Here is a 15,388-nt window from a genome sequence, read left to right on the forward strand (position 1 = left end):
CCCCAACATTACATTGCACTAATTAAAATTAATCATGAAATCATGACACAGACCGGTATGATTTTATTATATTAATCTTTAGATTATTTCACAAAACCATCTTTGCAAAGATCAGCACTTCCGCGACAAGGGACTTGTCGTGACTCCAAAACCATATAATATTCTACACTGGTTATATCTTTTTAAACGCCATCAAAAGCCAACCTTTGATAAGTCAATGGAAATTGTAGAAATATCATTTATAACCCTAAACATGTTGTATTAACAGGACATCTATATATAACCCCAAATGGTATATTAACCGGAAATCATAAAAACTGGTATATTACCCTAACCCTAACCCTAAATTAAAAACAATATTACTAATTAAACTAATGATTAAACCTATTCTTGATTTTATAATGCCGTACTCTTCAATACCTTTGTTGGAGGAATGTTCGTGTTGATTGCCCGTCGTTTTGTGTTGTTGATGTTTACCTGAGAATGTAAGAAAAGTTACTCTTTTAAACAACAGCAACAGAAAAAGAAAAAAAATCCTAAATGAAAAATAACCCAGAGTCCAAATTTTGCCCAAATTAAGTTAAATATATGTTTTTGTACCTTGATCGTCCACCTATCTTATGTATACAAGATAACCTTGCATTCACCCTGGATGTTCTGGTACCCTCCCCCTCTATAATAAAATAATAAATAAATAATAATCCAGATTAACAACATGGAATTGGGTCTTTTCTTACATTATAAGATACAATTTATTATTATTTAACATTCACCAGTGTAACATCGAATGGATTACATTTTATTATGGTGTAAACTGAGAGGATTTATGATTTCTGGAGTGATGGATGTAAAGTATCACACACGCTTTTTCCCTTGAGGAGGAGTCTTCGATATATATGAGAACATGATAGATTTTGTTAACAACCATAATATCATTCCAAACAAAAAATGGAAAATTGTTAAGAACCTATTTCTCTCCATTTGATTCAGCTGAAAAGATAATTTGCAACTTCACCGCCCCCCCCCCCGCCCCCACCAACAACAAAAATAGGATATTCTTTTATTTTATTAATTATATTAAAAGAAACAAGAAAGATATACCTGCTCATCATGTACTTTTAGTATCAACGAAATTGATCAGAGATTAGACAAAATGTTCGAATATGTGGTTAATGCATGGACAATATAGATATGTATATGTATATATATATATATATATATATGTATTTTTTTTTTTTTTTTGGGGGGGGGAGGGGCATTATTTTGAATTATCACTATCATTTTTATTGTTTGATGAAGAGTCGCCCTAGAGGATTACATGTACATGTATATGCTTCAAGAGGAAAGAGTGGACCACCTATTGATGTCATATATTGATTAGTAAATAATGTATTACAGTATCCCGAATACATTAAGTTTCATTAAAAAGGAATGCAATGGACAATACATGTAAGACTACACATGTACATGCTTAACACTAAGGAATATCTCAGTGTAAAGCAATTAATGAGAATCTGTCATAACATAGTATACAAAAGTACAAGTAGAACCAAACGATAGACAAGTCATGTTTGAGGATGGGGGTTATTGCTGCTTTCCGGATTTGTACAGAATATTTCACTGTTTGATTAGATTTGATTTATTTTTCCACTCAAATATCCACACGTTTTAATGACATATATGAACCATGCAGTTATACAATATATAATAGAACAAATTAATTATACAAGTAACGAAATACTGATAAGTATGTTCGTAATAAAATAAGTTTACAGAGTACCAAATTGTGAATTACTAAACAGAACGCTGTCGTCAAAGAACTTTAACACACGGGTATAGGCAATCTTTTCCATTCATTTTGAAATGGGGGTTGATAAAGATATTGGTCTATAATTACCTTGTTCTCGTTTATCACCCTTTATAAAAACTGGAACAACATTAATTCAGCTATTTTCATTTGTTGATGGAAAGTTGCCACAAACTAGTGATAAATTAAATATATATGTGTTAAAGGTTTGTCAATGTGTTTACTTACATGTCTTAAAAGATTATTTGATATACTATCATATCCGGCACTCTTTTTATTTTTAAGGTTATAAATTATATTTAATACTTCTGTCTCTTGTGGGTTTAATAGGTTCCTTTAAGAACGAATGAAAAGGTCTCCTTGAATTGGGAATTTTACTGGCAAGATTTGGGCCAATGTTTGTAAAGTAATTGTTCAGACTCTCCGAAATTTAATTGCAAAGAATCTTGAGTAACAGAGACTCCAGTGTTAATTTCTGGCACTGGAGATTTGTTATTTAGAACAGAGTTTATGAGTTTCCATGTGTTAGTCATTTTTTTTTTGTGGACTTCAAATTGATTAAAGAAGAATTCTTTTTTTTTTGCGAGACGGAGTGTGGTTGTTAAAGTGTTCCTATAATTGATGTATTTCTGTTTGTTGTGATCCGTCGGAGTTGCTTTATATTCATAGAAGAGTCGATTTTCCGATTTATACAGTGTAAGATGAGCATAGTAATCCATGGAGCGCGCGGGACTTTTTTTGTAGCTTGTACGTGCTTAGTGGCTTTGTATTAGGGATATCTCTTTCATAATAATGAGTGATTTTGCATAAAAATAATTCGAAAGCCTCATTTACATCACTTTTCTTTAACACGTCTAGCCAATCTATCAAACGTAGGCCGTGTTTAAACCTGTTCATATTTTCTTCGGAGTGTTTGCGAAAACGTGTGCTTTGATTGTGTGAACAATTCCTCTTTTCTAAAAATGGGTAGGAAATTAAATACAGGAAAGTGGTCACTGATATCAACTATTACAATACCAGAAAAAGAATTACTTGATACATTTGAGTAGATTTTATCGATGAGTGAGGCAGAAGAGTCAGTAACACGTATAGGTTTGTTAATGAGAGACAGGAATGATTGCGTTAACATTGTGTCGAGGAAATTTTGGCATTTCGGATTATGGTCTGCATTCAGCAAGTTTATATTAAAATCTCCCCCCCCCCCCAAAAAAAAAAAAAAAAAAAACAATTCAAATCAAATCATATATTTTCCTTTGTAAAACAAGTCATATGAAATCAATGATAAATGATATGGTATATACGTAGGAACTATCTTACCACTGTTACACGTAATACCATCGATGACTAGGAGCATCGTCAATACAAACTGTAGCTGCGATGAATTCATGATGAGGCGGATTCGAAATACATCCACGGTGTTTCATGAATCGAAAACGAAATGCAGTTAAATTGCCTCTGCAGTAATTCTTTGCAAAGCCGTGGTCAATGAAACGTGAAAAAGGTGTGAAAATTCGTGTTCGTTTACAATCCACGAAGGGAAAGTTTTCTGGATATAAAAGCGGACAAGAAACTAAAAAGCAGATTGGTTCTTTCACGACTAAGTACCTCCCACAATTGTGATGGTTTTCTGTTGTTATCAAAGGGCATAGTTAACAGAGAAACTTAGTCAATCATAAACAGGTCATATATCATGGTTTTAGAAGGACAACGTGTTAAGCACTACAGTACAGGAATCGACGATATTGTCCTATTACAAACAATTAATTTTCTTTTAGTTTCGTAATTTCGTGATTGCGTTTATGATGTGCAGTATACCAACACGTACACATCTGAAAACAATACATTGGACTACGAGATATAAGCAGTTGGTATACAGTGCGTCCCAGAAAAAACGAAACCGAAAATTATCGATATTTTATCATAACTTAATCAAAATTATAATTGATAAATGACACATATTTGGAAAGCTTAGATCCTCCTATTTCATTTGATGCAACTCATATAGTGCACATTTTAAGCATGAGTGATTAAATCAATTTGAAGAGAGAAAACCAAACAGTCATTTGGCGGGCGGTATCTAAATTTCAAAGAGAAAATCACATTTCTAGAAAGTTGAGTTTCTGCCTTTTCATATGACAACTCAATCATGAAAAATGAGCAAAGAATGACCAAGTTCTGTTTTTTTTAAAGTAGTGCTTGCATTTCCATAATTTTATCAAACGAATTCGTTTTCACTGGCTGCCTACCGTAGCAGCAAACAGAGTAATTGACAAAAGACTTAGCTCCGTTTCGTTGACATCAGCCATGCATGAAGTTTTTCATCTACGGCTGATTGTCAACGAAACAGAGTTTGTTGTCAATTCTGCTAGTTGCTACGACAGGCAGCCAGTGAAAACGAATTCGCTTGATAACATTATGGAAATGCAAGCACTACTTTAAACAAACAGAACTTGGTCATTTCTTGCTCATTTTTTTACTGATTGAGGTGTCATATGAAAGGGCAGAAACTCAACTTTCTAGAAATGTGATTTTCTCTTTGTAATTCAGATACCGCCCACCAAATGACTTTTTAGTTTCCTCTCTTCAAAATTGATTTTAGTCACTCATGCGTGAAAAATGCACTATATGAGTTGCATCAAATGAAAGAAGAGGATCTAAACTTTCCAAATATATGTCATTTATCAATTATAATTGTGATTAACTTATGATAACACAACGATAAGTCTCGGTTTCGTGTTTTTCTGGGACGCACAGGGAGTTGTGTAATTGTTAACTGTGGAGATATCATATACATGGAGTGAAAGGCGTCAGATCACTTTAAATGAACATGTTTGTTTAAATTTTGTAGTTCTGTTTACAATATAGATTAACATGATATACAGGTACAGAGAAAAGAATAACAGATCGAAATACTTAATATATCAAAGCCCATGACACTGCATGATTACCGAAAGCGTTATTTTTATACTAAGGAGGAAATAAAATACTAAAGGCAGGATATTTTACAAACATCGTTATTACTGTTATAATGTAATTCTACTGCGTAAATCTGATTATGATACAGTGTTTCAGTATCATGTTTATTTTCTCATTTCCTTCCTCATCTTCTTGCGCTTTCATATGATGTGTGCTTATACCTACCATGTGAAATGTTGCCCTTTTGAAACTGTTATCGTGTGTGTAACTTGTTGTTGTTGTTGCTGTTGTTGCAAATATTATGACCATCATCAGCAGCATTAAAAAAAAATTCTTATTATCTTTTTTGTTATCATTTTTTCTATACACCATTTTCTTTCTTTTAATGATAGGCCTACCATACAACTCGCATACATCACAGGGCTTCTTGCAATTGTGTCATAATTTGTAAGAGAGTGAAATGAATACTATCCCCAAAATTACATTGCACTAACTTAACCTTTAGATTATTTCACAAAACCGTCTTTGCAAAGATCAGCACTTCCACGACAAGTGACTTGGCGTGACTTCAAACCATAGAATACTCCAAACCGGTTATATCTTTTAAAACTTTATTTATTCCATGGAAACTGTAAAAATATCATACATATTTATATACTATATATACATATATACATATACACATGCATACATACACAAATATACCTCACCAAGCTCTCTCGTTATTAAACAGTTCTTAATGGTGTTAATATAAACATGTCATACAAAGAAGCTTTTATTACATTATTTCAATATCACTAGCTGTGTCAATCATAGCTATACGTACGCAGATGCCAGGAATGTAGTCAACGACACACACAAAACACACATACACACTCAAACCCAACCCACCACAGCTGTAACTATCATATTTAACTTAAATTTACACTCGTACTTCCCAGGAATATAGTCAAAGACACACAAAAACACACACATCGCCAAATCCCACCACACACTAAAAATAAAAAGTTGTCAATAACCATGTGCACAAAACAAACGCAGTACTTTACATTTTGTATTAAACGACATATACACTTTTTCCTACTTAAATGTTAAATAATTATGTAGATGCAGAATACTTCCTGGTAGTGCAAAACTAAAAACAACTATATTTAGATTTCATTAAATGGTATGGTACAGTATGAACTAGTTATACAGAACTACAGAAAACTACAGACCCGGAAACTATATACATAATACTAAAGGATACCCATACATTTGCAATATTATTGTCCTACTTTATTTTCATAATGATTATGGCACCATGGTTTATTCTTGATGGATCAAGTTTATATCTTTACTAAGCTTAAATGATCAGTCTAACAAATCATAGAGATTGATCTATAAAGTTCCGAGAAGATGTTAACTTTATCATTCAAGAATAAACCATATTGTCACAATCATTTTCATGAAAAGTGGTAAGAAAATATTATTATTCAAATGTTATGGAAAACAGTGCAGTAGACAAACAATATTCATTTTATAAAGAATTAACATGAATAAAATGAAGGACACAAACAGCAAAATTAACTTGAATTATCTATAGATATAACATGTTGTGTTACAAAGAGTTCCAAGACCACAGAACAATCTCGATATTGGTGAGGGGTCTCAGTTACTAACGACTTAAGCAGATAACAACTTCAAATTGCATAACCCAAAAGATTAATGATAAAAATACATAAATGTTTCCCCAATAGGAAATATTAGTTGGTAAACTGTCTAAAAAACTGTCCCTTTATATTCGCTCCAGTGACCTGCAGTTAGCACGAAATTGTGTGACGAACCAGTTTGCTTTAGAAGTAAAAGTCTACATGAGTAGAGGAAAGGTTTCATGCTATGTTTAAATATATACAATATACATGACTTGCTATAAGTATCCCAATTCATCAGAGAAATCCGTATCTTTATCATTCTCCTTTCGATATAATATCGAAAAGATACCAGAACACGGTTGGTTTCACTTTCGAAAATCGGGACAAGGCAATTTTAATAGCCTTGTACGTCACCTTTTGAAATATGCGGACATTATAATGAGATATTACGTAATACGAACATGATTTCTACGGGATGTTTTATAGAGTATAGAAAATTCCCTTACAGAGAAGGTTGAGTTCTGGGAAGAAGTGAACAATAATGTGTGACCGTTATCATTGTCATTATGCAAGTTTGGAAGAACATCAGATAAAAAATGTTTCCTGAAAAGCATGGCTCTTCAAATGCCTTAATATTATAAACATGGCATGTAACTGCATACAAATCGGGACGGATTTTTATGCCACATGTTCGTGTAGCTCTATATACGTATTTCTGTGTACAGTGATTGTAACTTTACCAAGACTGGGCCAAATTTCTTATCATATTGATGATTCCAGAACCTTGCAGTACACACCAATACTTGTATATTAGATGATCGACCTTTTCTGATCGATTCCACACCGTTTCTTACAAAATGCAATCGCATGACCAGAACTCAACTTTATCTTTAAGTTGACCTTTCGAAAATAATTGCAATCGTGTTAGAAAGATCATTGGCACGTGTAGAAACGAAATCAAGGTGCGTCGTCTCAAACCGTGTCTAAGTTGACATAGTCGTCTCCTTGACCAGACTTGGGAACATCAAATTCATAATCATAGTTATCTCTACGTAGAGATTAGTACGCGTTCTGGTACCCATTTCACAAAGCCTTTTTTCAATGACAAATGACGAAACTCATTGACAAATCTGCTGATAACCAATCAGAAGCAAGGATTTCAGTAGCTTATAACAGAAACTGTCATTTGTCACTGATGACAAGTTCTGTGAAACGCCCCTGGTCGTTCTTATCGGGTTATTGGGAAGCATTTGCAGGTATTCCAACATGTAGCGCCTGGTATTCATGGTCAGTTGGTTGTGCTGTTGCATCGGTCAGTGCTTTGCTCTGGAGTCTGGTACTAAGATCAAGAGCAGTGTAGTCACCATCGTCTTTGCGTAAGTTCTGATAAGCGTGGTCTATCAACTCTCCTGGTAGTTCTGCATATTCATGTTGTTGGACGTCCTCTAAAGATTTGGCGGGTGGGATAGCCTCAGGAGGGCTCTTAATCGAATTGGTAAACTCTGCGTATTCGTGCTCTTCGAAATTGTTGTTCTTAAAGGTAGGATTCATGACACCGACATCTGAGCTTTTAGAATGTGTCTTTTGTTTTGACTTTCTTCTGGAAATAAAAAATAAAATATACATGACATAAAAAGGGTAAATAAAGTAATAGAAGAAAATAAAGAAAGAATAAGAGTAGAAGAAGAAGAAAAAGAAGAAGAAGATGATGATGAATAAGATGACAAAGACGAAGAATGAGAGGCAAAAAGAAAGAGAGAAAATGAGAGAGAGAGAGAGAGAGAGAGAGAGAGAAAGAAAGAGATCTTTCTTTCTGAATTTCAACTTTTCTAAACTATTTTTGTATACATTTCCACCAAATTATGACATACTATTTTATTGTCAAAGGAAAACAAAGTAGATAACAAAAAAAGCATGCTATATTTCTAATTATACCTTCTTAGGGTAAAGATTTATTGAACCAAAATCTGTTGAAACTTAAGGCTGTTTTAATGATCTTAAAGCATGAAATAACGAATAGCAAACATACAGATAGTTGAAACAAAAATTATGAGAAGCAATGAAGCTTAACAAAGTAAGGATTTTTGTTTACATCTCTTCATCGCGTTCCTATAGAAAAGGAAAAGCGCTTCGTATCAAATCAGCACAATTCTAAAGAGCAATTCTTGGTGTCAACTTTATACTCTTTAATTGTTCCTCAAAAGATATCCCTGCTCGCTCCACATTACATTCCCCATGAGGTATATAGTTTAACGAATAGATCGGCTCATTTCAATGTCTATTTATAATTTAAAGCTATTATAAACATGTGACAAAAAGTTCATACAGGCCATTAGACCAACAATGGGTTATTGAATATTTATGTATTTACTTAGGTTTACTAACAAATAGAACACCCAGATCATTATCAATTACCTAAATATATTATTTGGATTCCATTGGAAATAAGCTACCGTTAGCTTTCATGGACCGTCTATGGCAATGTCATTGTCTCTCTTTTGTGTATTTCACAATTTATATGTACACTGTGCTTGACGCATAACATCAATCATATCCAATTAGTTAGACAATCGATCATTCTATTAATTAAATAATTTCTTGTGCCATCCACCTATAATACAAAGTGCAATCCTGCCAGTAAATAGATGCCTATTGTTTGTGCCGATCAGCACTTTTGGCAAGCCAAAGGATGTACAGCATTGGCACATGAAAGGTTAAAAACAGGAATTCTTATTTTACCTCTTTTTGTACCAGATCGCTCCTATTACCCCGGCGACGAGGAGGGCGATTAGGAGTACCACGACGACTGCGATTATAGTGCTTTTCGGGCCTGCAATAGACACACAATAAAACGAAAAATGTCGTAAAAGGCTATGTCAGAGGGAGAGAGAGAGATAGAGAGAGAAATACAGATAATATTCCTACGAATTTAATTATTAGGAAGAGATTACTTTGTCATGGTTGAGTTTCCAATTCATCTCATCTTCATCTTGTTACATGTACTAAGCCCCTTCCCGAAAACAAACAAACATACTCGTACTCGTATTGATCGTTCAATACCGTCACCGTGATTATCAGTTTCCTCGAAAAATATTGACTGTCTGTTCCCTTTCCATGCACAGACCATTTGTCATCTACAAACCATCAGTTTTAAGCATCTTATTTCCAACGCCGGCAACATATTAATATTACTATATCCTATTGGTCACTGGGCTAATACAATGCCATTAAAAAGACACTTGACTGGTACTACACTGATTAATTAAGCCGTATACGTAAAAATTAATTATTATTATTACAATACTACTATCACTATCATTATTGTTATGATTATGACCATTACTATCGTCAAGACATCCAAAACCGAGTAAAAAATCTGGCAGGTGTTTACTTTAATTTCTCGATCTCTCTCCTACTTACTGCAAGCCGAAGATGGCGTGATCCGTTAGTATGGGCCTGAGCCATCTATGTAGAGTTTAGCCAACCTGGATTCACTGGGTCACACCATGGCTTATATTCTTTTGTTTCGTGCTTGTCCAACAAAGCAGTAGTCGCCATATTGTGTCAACTAGAACCGGGTTGGCCAAACTATGTGTATAGATGGCTCCGGTATGAACATGGACTGGTATGGACATTGTAATTTCGAAGAGTTTAAAACATTCGTGGATCGCTGGCTTGCAGCAAGTCGCGTTGGTACTGTTCGTGAAGATTCTTTGAAAATGTATCGGCCACATTATAGACTAAGAAAGGACCAGTGGAATAGGACCAATCATGCATAGGACGAATTGGTGTCACGTACCTGAAGACATTCTGAGATTTGATAACCCGGTTGCAAGGGAAGATGTACCTAGGAAACCGGTTGTCCTGGCAGGTTCAGTAGTGGAAGACGGTTCATCGGCCTCTCTTTGATATGTTAACAGCTGCACGTTTCTGATTTGGACCAGTCCGATCCCACTCGCTTGAAAAGTTACCTTTCAATGAGTACAACATTTGGAGTAACAGTGAACACTTCTTCGACAATCTGTACGGTCACTCACTCGTCACACGTGCAATTCGGCACAACACTTAAAGGTAACCAAAACGTTCTTACTAAGTTACTTTCATTGTAAAGTTTAAAAGATTGGAATAAAATCAGTGAAAATTTGAACAAAATTGGGCAAGGAATAAGGAAGTTAGATGTTGGTTGGTTGGTTCTTCGTTTAGATGGCGCTCTTCAATCTCAAAGATTATTTGCGCCAGTCAATTTCGTGTATAGCTTTGGCGTGGGCTTCGGAAATCAAGCCCACGAGCGACTTTCCTTGGTGAAATGAAATTAATAGTGATATGGTTTAAAAAAAAAAAAAAAAAAAAAAAAAAAAAAAAAAAAAAAAAAGCTGCAATATTAAAATTGCATAAAATGCACATAAAAGGCGAGATGGGAGTTAGTTGCAATTGTTCATGGAAAAACCGCAAATACTTCATTTTATATATTATTACAGGATCGACATAAGTTAAGGGGATCCCTGATAGCTTTAAAAGCTATCTAAAACGATTTATCATTATTGATTTACCAATAGAAGCCATTGGACTATTGGTTTCAAGAGAGAATTCAGAATAGAGCTTTTTGAAATGACTAATCACTAGAGGGCAGTATTCAATTTGATGACATCATCTGTGGACAACTCTTCGTGCCTTTTTTTACATAAAATTTCACAATTTTTTTTGTTTTCTTCGTAATTTTTTGTGTTCTTGATCCGACTTCATAACATATGAAGTAGATATCATTTTGTCTATATCTTGCTTTCAGGGGAGTAGATTATCTCAATCACAAGAAAGAAGGAAAAACATGAAATTTGATGTACAAAAGACATGGAGAGTTGTCCACAGATGATGTCATCAAATTGAATACCGCCCTATTGTGACTAGTCATTTAAAAAAGCTCTAACTTCCTTATTCCTTGCCCGATTTTGTTCAAATTTTCACTGATATTTTTTTCAAATATCTTAAACCTTACAATAATAGTAACTTAGTATGAAGGTTTTGGTTCCCTTTAAGGTATCAAAATTACACATCTTGATTAGCTTTATGACAACCATGTTAACACTAGCATAGTCAAACGACGTTTGACGTTACTGTGAGGCACTCAACAACCAACATTTATATTTTGTTTAAAAGATGACATTTTGTTTTTTTTAAACTGACACTAAGTCATTTCAAATCCATCAAGAGCATATTGACAATAAAACCTAAGAGAGATGTTCAGAACGTAAACGTACACAATTAGTAAACCAAAACAAAAAGGGCTTTATAAAAAAGTTGAGATCAATATGATCATTATTCTATTTGTGTCCATGATTAATATCTGTTCATCGAAAACGATAGCAGCTATCTATCAACCTAAGGCAATGTTAATTGCCCTGTGCGTTGCTTACCAAAACGTGTGAACACGACATCTATGGGACATATAATAAGGCAGTAAAATAATTATTATTTTACTTAATTATATTTATTGCCCTTGAGCTGGTTTTTTCGATATTATTGCGATTGCGTTATACTCAAAATATAGAAATCTAAAAGGTCATGCCATATTTCATTTACTTCCATTTCGCCATCTGCATTTAATGATTCATTACAAAACACGTTGACCTGAAGTCCGTTTTGATAAAACGATTGGTCGTTTTCTGGTAGACATTCATTGATGTAATTCCCTGTCCACACAACTGTAGATTCCTCATCGTGTACGCCTTGGTACGTCTTTATGGTGTAACTGAATTTAAGTAGAATGGCGCCCTCGTTGTTTACACTGGGAGATAGAGTGCCTTTAAATGAATCACATCCTTCATGACTTGCATTGCTGCCATGGTAACCTGTGATATTAAAACAAATATTACAATGCAATTGGCAAACTATGCATTAGCCTTTCGGTGTAATAACCATTAGAAACCTTGTAATCGCAAGAGTTTAATTGAGAAAAATACTTATGGAACTAAATATTTTGTTTCTAACAAATTAGTTTGATCTCTTTATAATGTCTAATCTTTCCGGCACAGGCCCACTAACATAACTGGTCAGTGGGATGACGTTTCTTGCCCTAATATTACTTTAACATTTCTTAAACTTTCTTTTCAAACGACCAAGGTGCAATAACCCAGTAGAATCTCACGAATAAGTCAAATTCTTTGGGTCAATCATTTGACGGGTACATCAAGTAAAATTAAACGTCAATATTAGTTATGTAAAGGCTTTGAATGATGGGGTGTAGCATATTCACTCACCCTGCTCACGTTCACAGATGTAATAGTCTCTCAGAGAACATGGCCTTCTCTCCCATACGTAACCTCTGCTACTCCTCAAACGAAAGCATTGCCCAAATCTTTTCGTTCGAAATTAGAGTATGTAATCGGCGACCCGTCCATCCATACAGGGTCCCCGTTTTCATCCCGTTCTAGCCCGATCCAGTAATCTCCGAAACGGTCGATGCTGGACGCGGTCGTGGCCAGAAACTGCTGCTCCTCAGCGCTCTCGATAAAGACAAGATGATAGTTCCCCATCGCATCACAAGTCGTTCTGGACATTGATATATATTCCTCGTTCGAGCTGAACCAGTAGCAGGACCCATCAAAAGTGTATCCATTTCCTTCACAATCTATAATTCACGGAATTGAGGGGAAGGTAGCGAGAGAGAGAGAGAGAGAGTGAGAGAGAGAGAGTGTGTGTTAGAGTTTGTGTTTGTGTTGTTTGTGCGAGCGTGTATGTGTGTGTGTGTGTGTGTGTGAGAGAGAGAGAGAGAAGGTGAGAAGGGGAACTGCTGGGTATCGTGTACTTAACAATTGTCGGATAGTACTGGGAAATATTGCACGCCTTTTGGTGAAAAAAGTAGGATAGTCACAGTAAAGGGCGAGTCTGAAAATAAGTAAGCCTATATTGAATATTGCATGTAATTTTAGTTGGATTGTCTGTCTCTCTCTCTCTTCTTGCCTTTCACTATGAACATGACTGACAATGAGAGCGGACAAAATATACAGTTCCTCAGGTAGACAAAGGAACATCCCTTCACAGCTATTATGTAAAAAGGTGAATATGCATGTGACACCTGTTCTACACATTTTTACATAATAGCAGTGAAGGGATGTTCCTTTGTCTACCTGAGGAACTGTATATTTTGTCCGCTCTCATTGTCAGTCATGTTCATAGTGTTTACAAGTGTATCAGGGAAATATTAAAGCTTGCAGTCTCTTGTTACACCTGTCGTAAGATGCATTTCATTATAATAGTGCCAGCCATGCTAAAGCCGGGGTAAAAACAGTAGACCGCCATGAGTGTCTAGTGTGGCAGACACAACAATGCTATCCAAAATCCCTCTTATATGATTGTTATAACCATTATGATTGTTATTATTATGATTATTATTATTCTATACTACTATTACTATCCTTATCGTTCAGATTATTACCATTATTATAATCATGAAATGCTGTGGTTGACAAAAACCTCCTTAATTGTCAGCCCCTTCAACATTAAAGGGACTGGGTAACTTTGTCTCAAATTTTGAAACAAAATTCTGGCTTTAACTCATGCTGCAATGAAAATTATAAAGCTTTAAGTCAGTCAGGAACCCCATGACTTTTACAAGCCGATCGCCTGTCTGATTATCAAGATATTTATGATTGGAAATCGAAAGCAAACTTTGCGTTTTCCTAACGGTATCCATAACACTACAGTCTATTAGGGAAACGAGTATGGTAAAACCGGTCACCCAACATATTTTTAATTTTGTGAGGCACTTCTCGATCATTTTGAAGCGCAATTTTGATTAGGGCTGCAATATTACACCATATCACAGACACTGATAACACGTAGGGCCGTGCATCTCAGATTTAACATTGTTGAACGATGCCTTTAAAAGTTGGGGGAAAAAGAATCATACCAGGGTCGTTATCCCATTGATTTTCGCTATCAACAGATGATGCAAATAAACAGCCTTCAGTTTCCCTCGAACCATCGACAACATCTGAAACCAAAAGAAAAGAAAACAATACAAATTAATTACCTAACATATGCATGAACATATCTTTTACGTAAACTAAAACAGAAACCAGAAGTGGTAAGTTTGTCCCTCTCCAACAAAAATAATTGTGGTAGGCCTTTTAATCTGTCTGCACTAGTTTGGCCGGGAGTGGTCACTGACATGTGGTTATCTCATCAAATCAGCTCTCAATCAACATAAGAAAAGGGGGATCATGGGGGACCAACGGGTACCGCTTAGGCATTGTTTGGTATATAGAGGCGCAAGTAGCTACAAGCCGTGAAGTCCCGCTTCAAAGGCTCTTGATATTCTTTCTGATGGTAACATTATTATACTACCCCCCATCCCCCCCCCACACACACACACACACACCTTTAATTATCATGTGCCTTAGTATAGTGGGTTATGATTAGATTCTTTTTATTATTTTCGTTTTAACCATTATTAAATCTTTATTGTTTAAAACCACATCAGCAAAGGAGAAAAAGGAGGAGACGAAGAAGAAGGAGAGAAGAAAAAAAAATAGAGAACAAAAAGAAGAACAGAAGAAAAAGAAGGAGAGAATAAAAGAAGAAAAAGAAGAAGAGAAGAGAAGAAGAAGAGAAGAAAATAAGAAGAGAAGATAAAAAAAAAGAGAGAAAAAAGAAATAGAAGAAGAAGAACAAAACACGAACACAAAGAAACACAGGACAAAAAAACTTACCGGTCACATTAAATGTCTGACCGTTGACAGTAAAATCCTGTGTTCCAGTGGAATCTGTAAAAGTAATAATTATGTTGGCTAGATGTGTTGAAGAAATAAACGAGTCCCCGTCGGTTGTGAAGCTATTAGAAGAGAATGGGTGCGTGGTGTTGCCGTCAAGTTCATCCGTTGCTCTTATCGTGTTGTGAACATCATAACTGGGGACCGCCAGCAGGACCCGCCACTCAAGGGGCGCCGCAATTCCCCACCCGTACTCGTAGTTGAACGGTGGGATCATAGTGGAAACGAGCGTGCAGTCGATTTTCGTAGTGACGTGACTTGTA

Source organism: Strongylocentrotus purpuratus, unplaced genomic scaffold (assembly GCF_000002235.5).
Source record: "Strongylocentrotus purpuratus isolate Spur 01 unplaced genomic scaffold, Spur_5.0 spur5_scaffold_13, whole genome shotgun sequence".
Taxonomy (NCBI): Eukaryota; Metazoa; Echinodermata; class Echinoidea; order Camarodonta; family Strongylocentrotidae; genus Strongylocentrotus; species Strongylocentrotus purpuratus.